Source organism: Schistocerca piceifrons, chromosome 7 (assembly GCF_021461385.2).
Source record: "Schistocerca piceifrons isolate TAMUIC-IGC-003096 chromosome 7, iqSchPice1.1, whole genome shotgun sequence".
NCBI classification, from domain to species: domain Eukaryota; kingdom Metazoa; phylum Arthropoda; class Insecta; order Orthoptera; family Acrididae; genus Schistocerca; species Schistocerca piceifrons.
In genome coordinates this window covers 580,654,452-580,669,373 of record NC_060144.1, presented here as the reverse complement: position 1 = coordinate 580,669,373, position 14,922 = coordinate 580,654,452, and positions in this window count along the sequence as shown.

The following is a 14,922-nucleotide window of genomic DNA, read 5'->3' as shown; positions in this document are numbered from 1 at the left end:
ATTTTCAAACAACACAAGATGTCCAAAAAGCAGTGACGAAGGTCTTGGACGATATTACAGAAGATGAGTTCCAGAAATGTTACCATCAATGGCAGAAGCGCTGGAAAAAGTATGTGCAGTCAGAAGGGAACTACTTTGTAGGAGACAACACTAAACTTGACTAAAACGGTATGCAACTTTTTTTTCACATGAGTCTAATTATTTTATTGTCGCACCTCGTATACGAGAGTCTTTCGTAACACCACTTCTTCCGTACTTTACTGTTGGCACTGCACACAATGCCACGGAGCGTTCTTCAGGAATTCGCTGAAACCCAAATCCTTGCATCGAATTGCCACAGCGAACAGCGTCACTCGTCACTACCAGTCCACTTTTTGCCAGTCACCCACCGTCCCCTGCCGCCTCTCTTCTTCACACCACCTCAAGCATCGCTTAACCATGACTACAGAAACGTGTGACTTATGAGGAGCTGCTCAACCATTCTACCCTATTCGTTGGAACTCCCTACGCACAGTCATTGTGTTTTGTAAGGAGCACATTGTGCTCATGTGGGAGCGATATAGATCCTCGTAAAACAATCAACTGGTAGCCAAGATCGCAGGAATTCTTGGCATTTACATGAGGCTGCCACATAGTTGTACTTCTTATGTTAAGTGATTCTTAAGACCATAACCCATAGGCTCATACGCAATGTGTATTTTATCGGTATGTTTTTTAATATAAGGCCTGACAGATATGCATTTGCGTAACTCTGCAGTGTTCTTAAATTTGTATATGACTTTTGGTAGGTTTTATTTATGACCAGACAGATGTGCACTTGTGTAACTCGGCAGTCTCAGAAAATTTGTATTTATTTTCCGTATGTTTTATATGTAAACAGGCAGATGTGCATTTGATATGACCGGAAAAATCTGCGCTCGTACGCAAGGTGTGTTTTATTGGTACTTTCATATATGACCAGACGGGTACGCACTGTGTAACCCTGTAATGTTCTTAAAATTTGTGTCTACTCTCGGTAGATATTATGTATCACCAGACTGATGTGCTGTCTATAACCCTGCAGATCCCTTCAAATATCTACGTACGTTCCTATCTTATTACGTATAGGACCAGGCAGATGTACATTTTTGTGAATGCGCAGTTCTCATAAAATTTGCATTTGCTTTTCGATATGTCGTATATGTGACCAGGAAGATGTACAATTGTTCTGCAGCTTTCATAAGTTTTGTATATGTTTACGTGGTACAGTAATCTCTAGAATTATGTACAATCCCTAATGACGTAGTGTTACCACAAATGCCGGGATGGTTCTTTCCCCGTCCTTCCTTAATCCGATGAGACCGATGACCTCGCTGTTTGGTCTCTTCCCCCCCAAACAATCCAATCCAATGTTACCACACACGCAGAGCCTGTTATGACGCGACCTGTGACATTAATTGGCGCCTCTTCTGCTAGCGCCATCTTGCGACGCCGCCTGTAGTGTAAGAACAGAGCCGGAGTTGCGGTAGTACCTGGCTTACGCTTGTATGTGATGGAGACACTTAACATGTATGTCATCTCTCTTGGACGCCTCTGTGCTACTTACGACAATTTTGTAAGGCCTGCGTGTTATAGGCAACTATTAATATCACCATTATTTGCCTTGATGTTGTAACCTGTATGTGTTCTAAGGTATGTAACTAAATTTATATGTATACATGTTATATAAGTGGAATCCAAGCCCACTTTCATAGTGTTTTCTGTCCTCCCTAGATCCGACGATGGCGGCTTTAGTTTCGCCGAAACCGGTAATCATGAATAAAAGGAATTCCTGCGATCTTGGCCACCAGTTTATTGTTTTACAAGTCACTGTGTTTGTTAGACTGCTGGTAACGGTTTGGAACTCGCAAGTAATCCGTTCCACTCATAACACGCGGTTATTTACAGCCACCTTCCGCAATACTCTACGGTCCGTTGTCGGTTAGGAGATGAAATCTGATCGGTCTCGGTTTAGCTTTGGATGTTCTTTCACGTTGTTTGACCAACAGTCCACTTGGGTAGCATTAGAAGTGTTCAGATGTCCCCGAGAGACACTGAGTGGCTAGTCCGTGTTCGGAGTCACTGCACTCTCCTGGCTGATTCATTCAGCTTTTACTGCCTCTCTACTGACAATACAATAATCTGCGCCTTCTTTTATACTGACGCGTCCGCGTCTCGTAATATCTGATAGTCAATTTCACGCGCATAGCGCATTCAATGCGAGATGCCTATACAAGTTTCCACAACGAAGCTTTGTCTCGAAACCTGGCACAAAATCTAAAGAGATTCTGGTCGTATGTGAAGTATGTTGGTGGTAAGAAACAATCAATGCCTTCTCTGCGCGATAGCAATGGAGATACTATCGAAGACAGTGCTGCCAAAGCAGAGTTACTAAACACAGTCTTCCGAAATGCCTTCACAAAAGAAGACGAAGTAAATATTCCAGAATTCGAATCGAGAGCAGCTGGCAACATGAGTAACGTACAAGTAAATATCCTCGGATTGGTGAAGCAACTTAAATCACTTAATACAAGGAAGTCTTCTCGTCCAGACTGTATACCAAATAGGTTCCTTTCGGAGTATGCTGATGCATTAGCTCCATACTTAACAATCATATATAACCGTTCGCTCGACGAAAGATCCGTACCCAAGGCTGGAAAGTTGCACAGGTCACACCAATATTCAAGAAATGTAGTAGGAGTAATCCACTAAATTACATTCCCATATCGTGAAGGTCGATATTCAGCAGGGTTTTAGAACATATATTGTGTTCGAACATTTTGAATTACCTCGAAGAAAACGGTCTATTGACACACAGTCAACATGGGTTTAGAAAACATCGTTCCTGTGAAGCACAACTAGCTCTTTATTCACATGAAGTGTTGAGTGCTATTGACAAGGGATTTCAGATCGATTCCGTATTTCTGGATTTCCGTAAGGTTTTTGACACTGTACCACACAAGCGGCTTGTGGTGAAATTGCGTGCTTATGGAATATCGTCTCAGTTATGTGACTTGATTTTTGATTTCCGGCCAGAGAGGTCACAGTTCGTAGTAACTGACGGAAAGTCATCGAGTAAAACAGAGGTGATTTCTGGTGTTCCCCAAGGTAGTGTTATAGGCCCTTTGCTATTCCTTATCTATATAAACGATTTGGGAGACAATCTGAGCAGCCGTCTTCGGTTGTTTGCAGATGGCGCTGTCGTTTATCGACTAATACTGTCATCAGAAGATAAAAAAAACTGCAAAACTATTTAGAAAAGATATCTGAACGGTGAAAAAAGTGGCAGTTGACCCTAAATAACGAAAAGTGTGAGGTCATCCACATGAGTGCTAAAAGGAACTCGTTAAACTTCGGTTACACGATAAATCAGTCTAATCTAAAAGCCGTAAATTCAACTAAATACCTAGGAATTACAATTACGAACTGCTTAAATTGGAAGGAACACATAGAAAACGTTGTGGGGAAGGCTAACCAAAGACTGCCTTTTATTGGCAGGACACTCAGAAAATGTAACAGTCCTACAAAGGAGACTGCCTACACTACGCTTGTCTGTCCTCTTAGAATACCGCTGCGCAGTGTGGGATCCTTACCAGACAGGACTGACTGAGTAAATCGAAAAAGTTCAAAGAAAGGAAGCACGTTTCGTATTATCGCGAAACACGGGAGAGAGTGTTACAGAAATGATACAGGATTTGGGCTGGAAATAATTTAAAGAAAAGCGTTTTTCGTTGTGACGGAATCTTCTCACGAAATTCCAATCACCAACTTTCTCATCTGAATGCGAAAATGTTTTGTTGACACCGACCTACATAGGGAGGAACGATAACCACGATAAAATAAGGGAAATCAGAGCTCGTACGGAAAGATGTAGGTGTTCATTCTTTCCGCGCGCTGTTTGAGATTGGAATAATAGAGAATTGTGAAGGTGGTTCGATGAACCCTCTGCCAGGCAGTTGAATGTGATTTGCAGAGTATCCATGTAGATACAACTACTCCTTGTGAATATGGTGTTTCAAAATCATTGCATCAAACTTTTAGCTGTGGTGGATCACGCCCTGGAGGGAACTTTTGTTTAGGTGTCCTTTGTTATTCGCCGTCCATTGTACAAAGACCTTTCTCTGAACAAGCAATGTTTACTTACAAGGTACGCTGTTTACTATACTCCAGTAAAATGATATAGTGATTTCTAACAAGAAAGCCTTGAAACATTGTGTCTCAATGTGGAAAAAGGAATACTCCCTTTCATACGGAACTGTTGACTGTATTATAGGCAACACACAAGACATACGCCTGTCGCAGATTATCGATCTTTCAGGAGCAGAACTAATAAAGAAAAGCATGCCTAGCTCCGCCGGGAACCGTCAGCGGATATTTGGTCACTGACGAAAGTTTTTCCCCGTGAAGTGATGTATCAGTCCTAAGGATTTGATGCAAAGACTGTGGAACGCCCCGTATTTTGGACGCTACACGGTACACAGCGTGGTTGTAATTAAACTTTCGTTACTTGAGAGTGGAATCTTTTGTAAAGACATACTGGAGAGGAACAAGCGAATAAACTAATGACAGAAACACGTTTTACTTTCGACATTAGAGGGTTCATCACTGAGGAATAAAGTATTTATTGCACAGAAGCGTGTAATCAGAATAATAGCTGGAGTCCACCCAAGATCATCCTGCAGACATTTATTTAGGGATCTAGGGATATTCACAGTAGCTTCTCAGTATATATACTCTCTTATGAAATTTGTTATTAACAACCAAACCCAATTCAAAAGTAATAGCAGTGTGCATAACTACAATACTAGGAGAAAGGACGATCTTCACTATTAAAGATTAAATCTAACTTTGGCACAGAAATGGGTGAATTATACTGGCACTAAAGTCTTTGGTCACTTACCAAATAGTATCAAAAGTCTGACAGATAACCAACAAGTATTTAAGAAGAAATTAAAAGAATTTCTGAATGACAACTCCTTCTACTCCATAGAGGAATTTTTAGATATAAATTAAGAAAAAAAATATTAAAAAAATAAAAAAAATAAAAAAATAAAAATAAAAAAACACAAAAAATAAAGTTGTTATATTAACTTAAGTATGTTGTTAAATTAACCTAATTATGTCATGTATTGGAAAATTTGACTCGTTCCACATCATTACGAAATATCGTATTCATGATCCATGGAACTAGTAGTAATCTAATCTAATCTAATCTAATCTAATCAAGGCTGGTGATGTTGGTAGTTACGCAGTGTGGAACGATCGGCCAACGACCTGATTTGCTCCTGGAAGAGGCCGAAGGCCAATTGCGCCACACTTCGTTAACGACGTTTCGCCAGCCGCTGTGGCTGAGCGGTTCTAGGCGCTTCAGTCCGGAACCGCGCTGCAGCTACCATCGCTGATTCGAATCCTGCATCAGGCAAGGATGTGTGTGATGTCTTTAGGTTAGGTTTAAGTAGTTCTCAGTCTAGGTGGCTGATGACCTTAGATGTTAAGTCCCATAGTGCTTAGAGCCATTTGAATCATAAGGACGTTTCTCTTGCCGTGGGTGGCAATATTGGAGGCAATGTGCGATCTCCAAACAGCGCACGAGTTGTTGACGACTGGTGAACATTCCATGATCCACCGTTAGAAAAGTGCTGCGAACAACTGTGAAACGGTAGCCGTACAAACTTCAAATAACTCACCAACTTTTGCCACGTGACGCAGACATCCCAGTAGACTTTACTCTTACGTTTCGTGCCAGTGTTGAAGTTGACGACATGTGGCCTTGGAACATTTTGAGGAGGACTCTTTACGATCACTGGGGAAGTTACAGCCAATGAATGTTCATGAAGTTTCCCTGCATAGAGAATGCACCACGGTGTGGTCTGGCTTCTTTGAAAAACTCAGACCTCAAGGACCAAGGACATGCAGCGTAAACGCCACAGGTTACTGTGATCTGGTTCGCCAATGTGCGATCCTTGCTCTATGGGAGAGAGGTGTTTCAGACCCAGCTGTTTCGATGCCTTACGTTGCTACTGAGGTTTCCCGGTTACTCCGCAACACATACGGAGAAAACCAACTCACTGCCTGGAACGTTCCGAACTGTGTAACAACCAAGATCACCAGAGTTGAACCCTCCCATGCAGAAATTAAAATGTGTTTCTTTCGATGATTCATTCGTTATTTCTCTTCTGCATGTCCTCACAAATGTTTCCACAATTTTCATTGGCCTACGATCACTGTCTAGTAGTGAATAATTAAGGAAGAGACGTGCAAAGACAAGAATTTCCACTAAATGCAGTTTTTCACAGTCAACATAAAACGTATTGAAAATAACATATTGCGATGAAGACTCCTTTACTTCTGTGCCAAAACGCAGTTTGTAACACTACGCTACTGCGCACGATACTTATTAATGCCTGTACTATGGTAAGTTGACGGGCTTCACCTTATAAGAAAGGATTTTGGTATATATGTTGACCGAGTGTACCTGAATGGAGGCAAAATCAGACTTCCACCCACTCAGTAACAACAATGATACGTCAAGCAAGTCTGATGTCCAACTACACGTTAGGACGGACAAGAAACGACACAGCAGATGCTACCAAATTGTTAATAATACGGTCGCCAGCCTAATTAGGCATTAACTGAGTTTCTTCCCCATACAAGTTGATGTACGTTCATACAAATCAACACGTAATGACACTGCATAATATGGTAAATTTTAGAACCCGAAAATCTACTGAACTAATAATTTCACTTTCTGTACTAATATGAACAAGCCATAAATACACAACAATACACTATAATGTTTACTACAAACTACGTACTGTCTACTGATCTGATTAAAATCGGGCATAGGTTGCCCTAGAAATAGTACTTTCGAAACATACGTACAATGTCAATTTTGAAAAAGGTAAAACACTAATAAATTTTGGTTTTATATTGACTTTAACTTTGCTGGTCAAATCAGTTCAGTACACTTCAGAATTTAAATCAATAGAAAAGAAAAAAAGGGGGGGGGAGACCCTGAAACTGTTATGGTCACTGTACTGAAATTTTTGATTATCGAAATCGTTAAGCACTCAAGATTTCCAATATATGAGTTACCACTCTTTTTGTCTTATTTCTTGCTTATTTAACTACCATTATTTTTGTCTCAAATTGACTAAACTTCATTACTAAACCAATTTCAAAATTATCTTCCAACATTGTCAGACTTATATTATTTGCCTATATATATTCATTAACAACAAAGTTCTTTAAACATCATTCTAACATAGATAGGTCTGCAGGTAATTATTATTAACATAAACTTTAAATCTTCCTCTCGGGACACTCGGATTGTACAACATGTGGAAAGGACCCTGTCTAGGTTAGTGATTAGGATAATTAAATGATAGGACTGTTCTGGTAAAAGTTAAGTTGTTATTGAACAGTCAGGAACAAACGTAACACTGGTCCACACGAATACAGTACTAAAAGTTTCAACCTGCTCGTATCGATGTTGCGGTTGGCGGGCGGCGACATGTCGAGGCGCAGAGCACACATACAATCACAGCTATGGCTCTTGATGTATCGGCAATTTACTTCTTCATAGCGTCGCAATATTTTTCCATTTAGTGCCTATGGAATTTTGTCATGCTGTATAGTCGTCGGAAACGGCACATCCGAGGCTCAACGAAATCACGTTTTCCAGGAGAGCCTCCTCGATCCAGAACGTGTTACTCAGACCGATGCCCAACTCCGACTACTACTGCTGAGCCCGTTATGCCGTACAGCGCCCGTGTGCATTTTCCCGCGCTCTCCTGCCATCCACCTTTTACCGCTCCCCTACAAACAGGGTATTCACCAAAGGTTTTGCACTCCACATATCCTAATACATTGCCTACGTATGGACCAGGCGCACAATTACAACTTTAACATCTTACAACAGTTTCAACATTTCTTACATTTCCATTTTGTTATAATATTGCTTGCAATTTGACATAAACATTAATCTTCACATCGAAAATTGTTTACAGTTTCTTTAACATGAAACAAAAAAAGAAATGAAATCAGATCATTGATTATACTAATTTATCGGAAAACAGAAGCAAAAATTATTATATGTACAATAGTATAACGTTGTTGTTGTTACAAGTTCATAGCAGTAAATCAAATTTAAAATGAAAATATTCCTTCTAAAACTACATTTAAATATGGACATTTGCATGGAACATTTAATAGACAAGTTCAAAAGTAAATATCTTGTTTTTTTCTTTTTTCTTTTTTAAATAAGTTACATGTTATCGTATAAGGTTTGCTATACTAGAGTGTAACATATTCCGCATTTGTAAGAGTTTAGTATGTGATATCATGGGCGAAAAATTATAAATTGGCAACTAACATTAATATTCAGTGCTCTGCCGAAAGTCCTGTTTTCATTGTTGCTTCACAATTATTTTAAATATTTCAAATCAGCATAACAGACTACAACGATGTAACAATGGCACCACCTATTAATAGGAACGTTTTTTGAGGTAACTGTTACACTTTAACGTATAAACCAGAAACATCTTCTAAACAATCAGAAGCAATTTCCTTTACCTCTATGTTAAACGCCGTGGATACATTGTCACTAATGGATGCGTACCGAGTTAAGTTTTCTTGATGTTGGTGCACTTCACCGAAAATAGTTTGCAGTAAACCGTCAACAGCTTTCTTCTTGTCATCCGACATTGGATGGCTGACGAGTTCTTCATCTCGTGGTCAAGAAGAAGAGGTTCGTAAAGGTCCATCTTCGGTTCTAAAGAAACTTGTGGTCTTTACGGTATACTAATAATTATTACTTATGGACCGTCTGACAGCAACTGAATAAAACACAGTTTTAGTGCCATACGCGTTTCGCCTTTATTTGCTGCAAGGCATCATCAGTGGCAGGTTGCGTAGACAGTTTCTTACATATTACGCTCCTGTTACATTTTTGTTGCTGTTCTTCTTCTTATGAACGCCAATTTGCGGTTTTTTTCCCTATTCCACAACACTATGCACTGAACGCTTGTTTTAAAGCAAATTAAAACCAAAACATTGCTTTAAAACAAGCGTTCAGTGCATAGTGTTGTGGAATGGGGAAAAAAACCGCAAATTGGCGTTCATAAGAAGAAGAACAAGACCAAAAATGCAACAGGAGCGTAATATGTAAGAAACTGTCTACGCAACCTGCCACTGATGATGCCTTGCAGCAAATAAAGGCGAAACGCGTATGGCACTAAAATTGTGTTTTATTCAGTTGCTGTCAGACGGTCCATAAGTAAAAATTATTAATATACCGTAATATTACACGCAACTGAGGAAGACAGGACTATAAAAGTTGAAACTTGTGGTCCATTATTCTATAAACTGGCGTATATAGAATTCAGTGGACTTCATATATAGATGAGTGTTTCCCATAGCTTCGTACTTTTGTATGAAAATTCATTTAATTTAATTTGTAAGAGCCAAATTTCGTAGGCCTTTAGATAGGGATTTCACGTCTATCACTCTCCAATCTTCATCAGGGTTTATTACTTAATCCTGTGTCTGATAGACCTCATTATATTCCTGTTTTGTTACAATTGTCTACCTTTTCGTAAAAGTGTCTCTGCTCTATCGAAAATGCAGTCAGCAGGTAAGTAACTGTGTTATCACAGTAATGATTATTAATATTAGTACTATGCAATATTATTACGAGGGAGCACAGAAGCGCAAACTGATGCAGTTGCTCCGCGTGGATACGTTCTGGGCATGACTGGAATGGAAATCACGTGACAGGAATCAGCGTCTTCTGTTGCCGTAATAGACTAGTTGTGCTCTGCACGAAATGTAGCAGGTTGATGGGTAGATTTCTAGTGTTTTTGCGCAAGTTTAATAAACGTAAGAGGCACACATAACAGAGACTGTAGTCATCAATAATTTATTATTTTTCATTATTCAGTACACTGCCAAGCGGGGGCAACTTGTCGATTCCGCAACTGCAGAAATCACGTTCTTTTGACACGAAGAACTCGTCGAGACATGTTCGGAGCGCGTTCTCATATGGAAAGGAAGTTCGTTGCAGGTTGTTCGATAGAAAGCGGAAAAGATGAAAATCTGAAGGCGGTAAACCAGGCGAATAAAGTAAGTGTGGAATGACCTCCCAAACCAGTTCCTGTATAACGATTTGTGTCAGTCTAAAAGCATGCCGGCGGGCGCTATCCTGGAGTAGCATCACTTGACAGTCTTTCTGGTCGTTGTTCTTTGACTGCGTCTGCAAAACGTCTCAGTTGATGACAACAAATGTCAGCAGTGTTGATTACACCATGGGAAAGCAATTCGTAGTACACCACACTGCCGCTGTCCCAACAGATGCGTATCAATATCTTTTGTGGATGCTCGCAGGTCTTTGTACTGAGAGTTTCTGCTTTGTTTGAGCTCAACAATTTCTTTCCTTACTTTATATCGTTATAAACAGAGAATTTATCGTCACCAGCAACGATACAGGAGAGGAATGGTTGGTGTTGTTCACGTGCCAGTTGATGATGAACAAGGAGAGATGAGCGTATGGCTACCCGTTGATTTTTGTGATCCTGGTCGATTTTTGAGTCTTTCCCATTGCATACAAATGTCGCACCATGGTGGAAGTAACGCAGTTCATCACATCTGCCAGATATCAACTACACTGATGTGGGACACTGTGGCTGAATGCATGTACACGAACTTCATCAAACCCCTGAATGTGGAGAGTCTCTAATGTCAAAACGATCCTCCATAAACGGAGAATGTCCAATGGCACTATCCCCACACACGGCGCAAATGTTTCTGACTGTATCCGCTGCTGCCACTCTTCTGTCGAACTTAAACAGAAGAATATGACCAAATTGGTACTGAAACAGAGGATGACAGACTAAAGGCCGAAATACTAAATGTCTTTTTCCAAAGCTGTTTCACAGAGGAAGACTGTACTGTAGTTCCTTCTCTAGACTGTCGCACATACAGGGTGTTTCAAAAATGACCGGTATATTTGAAACGGTAATGAAAACTAAACGAGCAGCGATAGAAATACACCGTTTGTTGCAAAATGCTTGGGACAACAGTACATTTTCAGGCAGACAAACTTTCGAAATTACAGTAGTTACAATTGTCAACAACAGATGGCGCTGCGGTCTGGGAAACTCTATAGTACGATATTTTCCACATATCCACCATGCGTAGCAATAATATGGCGTGGTCTCTGAATGAAATTACCCGAAACCTTTGACAACGTGTCTGGCGAAATGGCTTCACATGCAGATGAGATGTACTGCTTCAGCTGTTCAATTGTTTCTGGATTCTGGCGGTACACCTGGTCTTTCAAGTGTCCCCACAGAAAGAAGTCACAGGGGTTCATGTCTGGCGAATAGGGAGGCCAATCCACGCCGCCTCCTGTATGTTTCGGATAGCCCAAAGCAATCACACGATCATCGAAATATTCATTCAGGAAATTAAAGACGTCGGCCGTGCGATGTGGCCGGGCACCATCTTGCATAAACCACGAGGTGTTCGCAGTGTCGTCTAAGGCAGTTTGTACCGCCACAAATTCACGAAGAATGTCCAGATAGCGTGATGCAGTAATCGTTTCGGATTTGAAAAATGGGCCAATGATTCCTTTGGAAGAAATGGCGGCCCAGACCAGTACTTTTTGAGGATGCAGGGACGATGGGACTGCAACATGGGGCTTTTCGGTTCCCCATATGCGCCAGTTCTGTTTATTGACGAAGCCGCCCAGGTAAAAATAAGCTTCGTCAGTAAACCAAATGCTGCCCACATGCATATCGCCGTCATCAATCCTGTGCACTATATCGTTAGCGAATGTCTCTCGTGCAGCAATGGTAGCGGGGTTGCCGCGTTTGAATTTTGTATGGATAGAGGTGTAAACTCTGGCGCATGAGACGATACGTGGGCGTCGGCGTAATTTGGACCGCAGCTGCAACACGGCGAACGGAAATCCGAGGCCGCTGTTGGATCACCTGCTGCACTAGCTGCGCGTTGCCCTTTGTGGTTGCCGTACGCGGTCGGCATACCTTTCCAGCATCTTCATCCGTCACGTTCCCAGTCCGTTGAAATTTTTCAAACAGATCCTTTATTGTATCGCTTTTCGGTCCTTTGGTTACATTAAACCTCCGTTGAAAACTTCGTCTTGTTGCAACAACACTGTGTTCTAGGCGGTGGAATTCCAACACCAGAAAAATCCTCTGTTCTAAGGAATAAACCATGTTGTCCACAGCACACTTGCACGTTGTGAACAGCACACGCTTACAGCAGAAAGGCGACGTACAGAATGGCGCACCCACAGACTGCGTTGTCTTCTATATCTTTCACATCACTTGCAGCGCCATCTGTTGTTGAAAACTGTAACTACTGTAATTTCGAAAGTTTGTCCGCCTGAAAATGTACTGTTGTCCCAAGCATATTGCAACAAACGGTGTATTTCTATCGCTGCTCGTTTAGTTTTTATTGCCGTTTCAAATATACCAGTCATTTTTGAAACACCCTGTATGACAAAATTGTAGATATGAAAATAGATGACAGAGGGATAGAGAAACAATTAAAATCGCTCAAAAAAGAAAGGCCGCTGGACGTGATGGGATACCAGTTCGATTGTACACAAAGTACGCGAAGGACTTTGCCCTCCTACTTGCAGCGGTGTACCGTAGGTCTCTAGAAGAGCGTAGCGTTCCAAAGGATTGGAAAAGGGCACAGGTCATCCCCGTTTCCAAGAAGGGTCGTCGAACTGATGTGCAGAACTATAGACCTATATCTCTGTGGTCGATCAGTCTAACATTCTGCGTGGTGTCTGTCTGTTCTAAGTCGTGTCTCCCTACCACTTTCGCGCAACGACACTCTGAGCGTGTTTTTTAGGGAATTGACTAGTTTGAACCTGGGACCTGTCGCTGGTAGGGAGACGCCAGACCACACATGACATGTAGAGTTCAGAAGAGTTCAGTGAGACCAGCTATGATATAACCAAATACTTAATGATTTCAGCGTCAGCTCCACTGCACTCCCTGTAAAAGAATCTTAATACTAACTAAATTTAGTGGAAGGGGTTCAAGGCTTTCCTATTTTTAATTATCTGGTAAAATAACGTCGAAAAAGCTGTTAAGTTTACCATCGGAAATTTTATTCTACTCACAAAACATTGTTTATAAATTGCACTATTGATAAAAGGAAATATTTAATACAGGATGATAAAAACGAACTGCGTTCAACAAAAATGTGAACGAATATTCTCTGAGTGTGTTTCCAAGTTCTACAATGGATATAAGAATGACCTATGACATATCACATCTATAATCTAGGTTTAAACTAAGTTTCACAAAAGAGAAAACTATCAAAATGGTCTACAGTGACCCTAAATTATGTTTAATTAGTTACCTAACTTGTCGTAAATTACAGTGGCTGATGTGGCTTCTCAATAACTATATAACAGAAAAATCATCGCGTTTCAGATTTTAACTTACGTAGCAAATGTGAATACCATGAGCTTTAATTGACGATCGACACTAGTATTACATAAAACTGGGGTGTAACAGATGAGACTTCTGCAGTTCTGAGTGAAGCTTTATGCGCTCTTATGCGGCATCGCGTGCATTCATTACCTTGTCGTTGGTTAGGCAGCGTCAGGGGGGCAGCGGGCGGCGCAACTCCACCTTCGCCCTCTCGGAAGCAACTATTTTCTAACTTCTCCTTACTACAATTTACTGAAGCTGGTTAAAAAGAAAACTATCTGGCTGTGTTTTCATCTGACCAATCAGGGTCTCAATGTTAATCTTAAGCTCCGCCGACAAAGTTCTGTCTATCCAATGAGAAACGCTATACTTTTCGTGGTGGGGCAATGTTTTTAAAGTTTGCAACGTAACAGAGACGCGAAAAAGTCTCACGCTAAAACGTGCAGCTGGTGTGGCCGTTTTAGTGTTATCGTAAGATCTATACTGTTCTTCTGAAGGGCTCTAGCTTTTAACATGGGCTGTGGGATGGTCCTGGTGGTTAGCTGGCGACGTGGGTGTCCGTCCCTTATCATAGGGCCTTCTAGCTTAACACAGTTCTGCTCTCGACTTCTGTTCTCGTTTCTCCCCTCGGAACTGCGTCTGTCTCACGGTGGGAAGGTATGACATGCATTTAAGCATTCTTGTGTTAGTCTGTGGTATTCCATTTGCTCACTCGTTGATCGTATTACTTTGGTTAATTTAATGTCAGGATTTATTCAGAGCCATGTGACATACTGCTGGGTTTGCTTATCATGTCAGGGTTTTCATGGAAGGTGTTGGATTTGCCTGACACCTTTCATATCACCACCCTTCGAACTTAATTTTTGCACTGAATTTAGGCAATGATTGAATCGTTGTCTAAGTCAGTCAAAAATTATTCCTTTATCTAAATTTTGTTGCCTTCTGTTCAGCCACGTTATTCTGGTTCTATGCTAGTTTGTATTACTGCTACCTATAGCAACGTGGTGGCGAGTGAGTGACGTGCGTTAGCTCGGCTCGTAAGTTTACGTGTATTCTGGAGGTGTTTTAAGCAGTTAGGCTAGTCTACATATACTAAACCCGTATATCTGCTGCCGAGTGTCGTATTTTACATCACATACTGAGCACCAATTACACAGAATCGCACTTAAAGTGGAAAATCGCCGAACAACGCGCAGTGCAGCCAACGGCCGGGCCGGCGACAGCGCAGGCGTGGAGTCCGCACCGGGAGCTGCGGCCGCTCCGCCCGGCATCGCTGGCGTCGCCGCACTCGTGAAGGCTGAGGTGAGGTGGGTGCCGCGCTGCAGGCTAAGGAGACGCTCGGACTCGCTGTTCAAACCATCACTGATGCTGTCACTGCGGCAGTGACGGACAAAATACAGAAAACTCTGGAGGCGAATGCGAGCGAGATCCG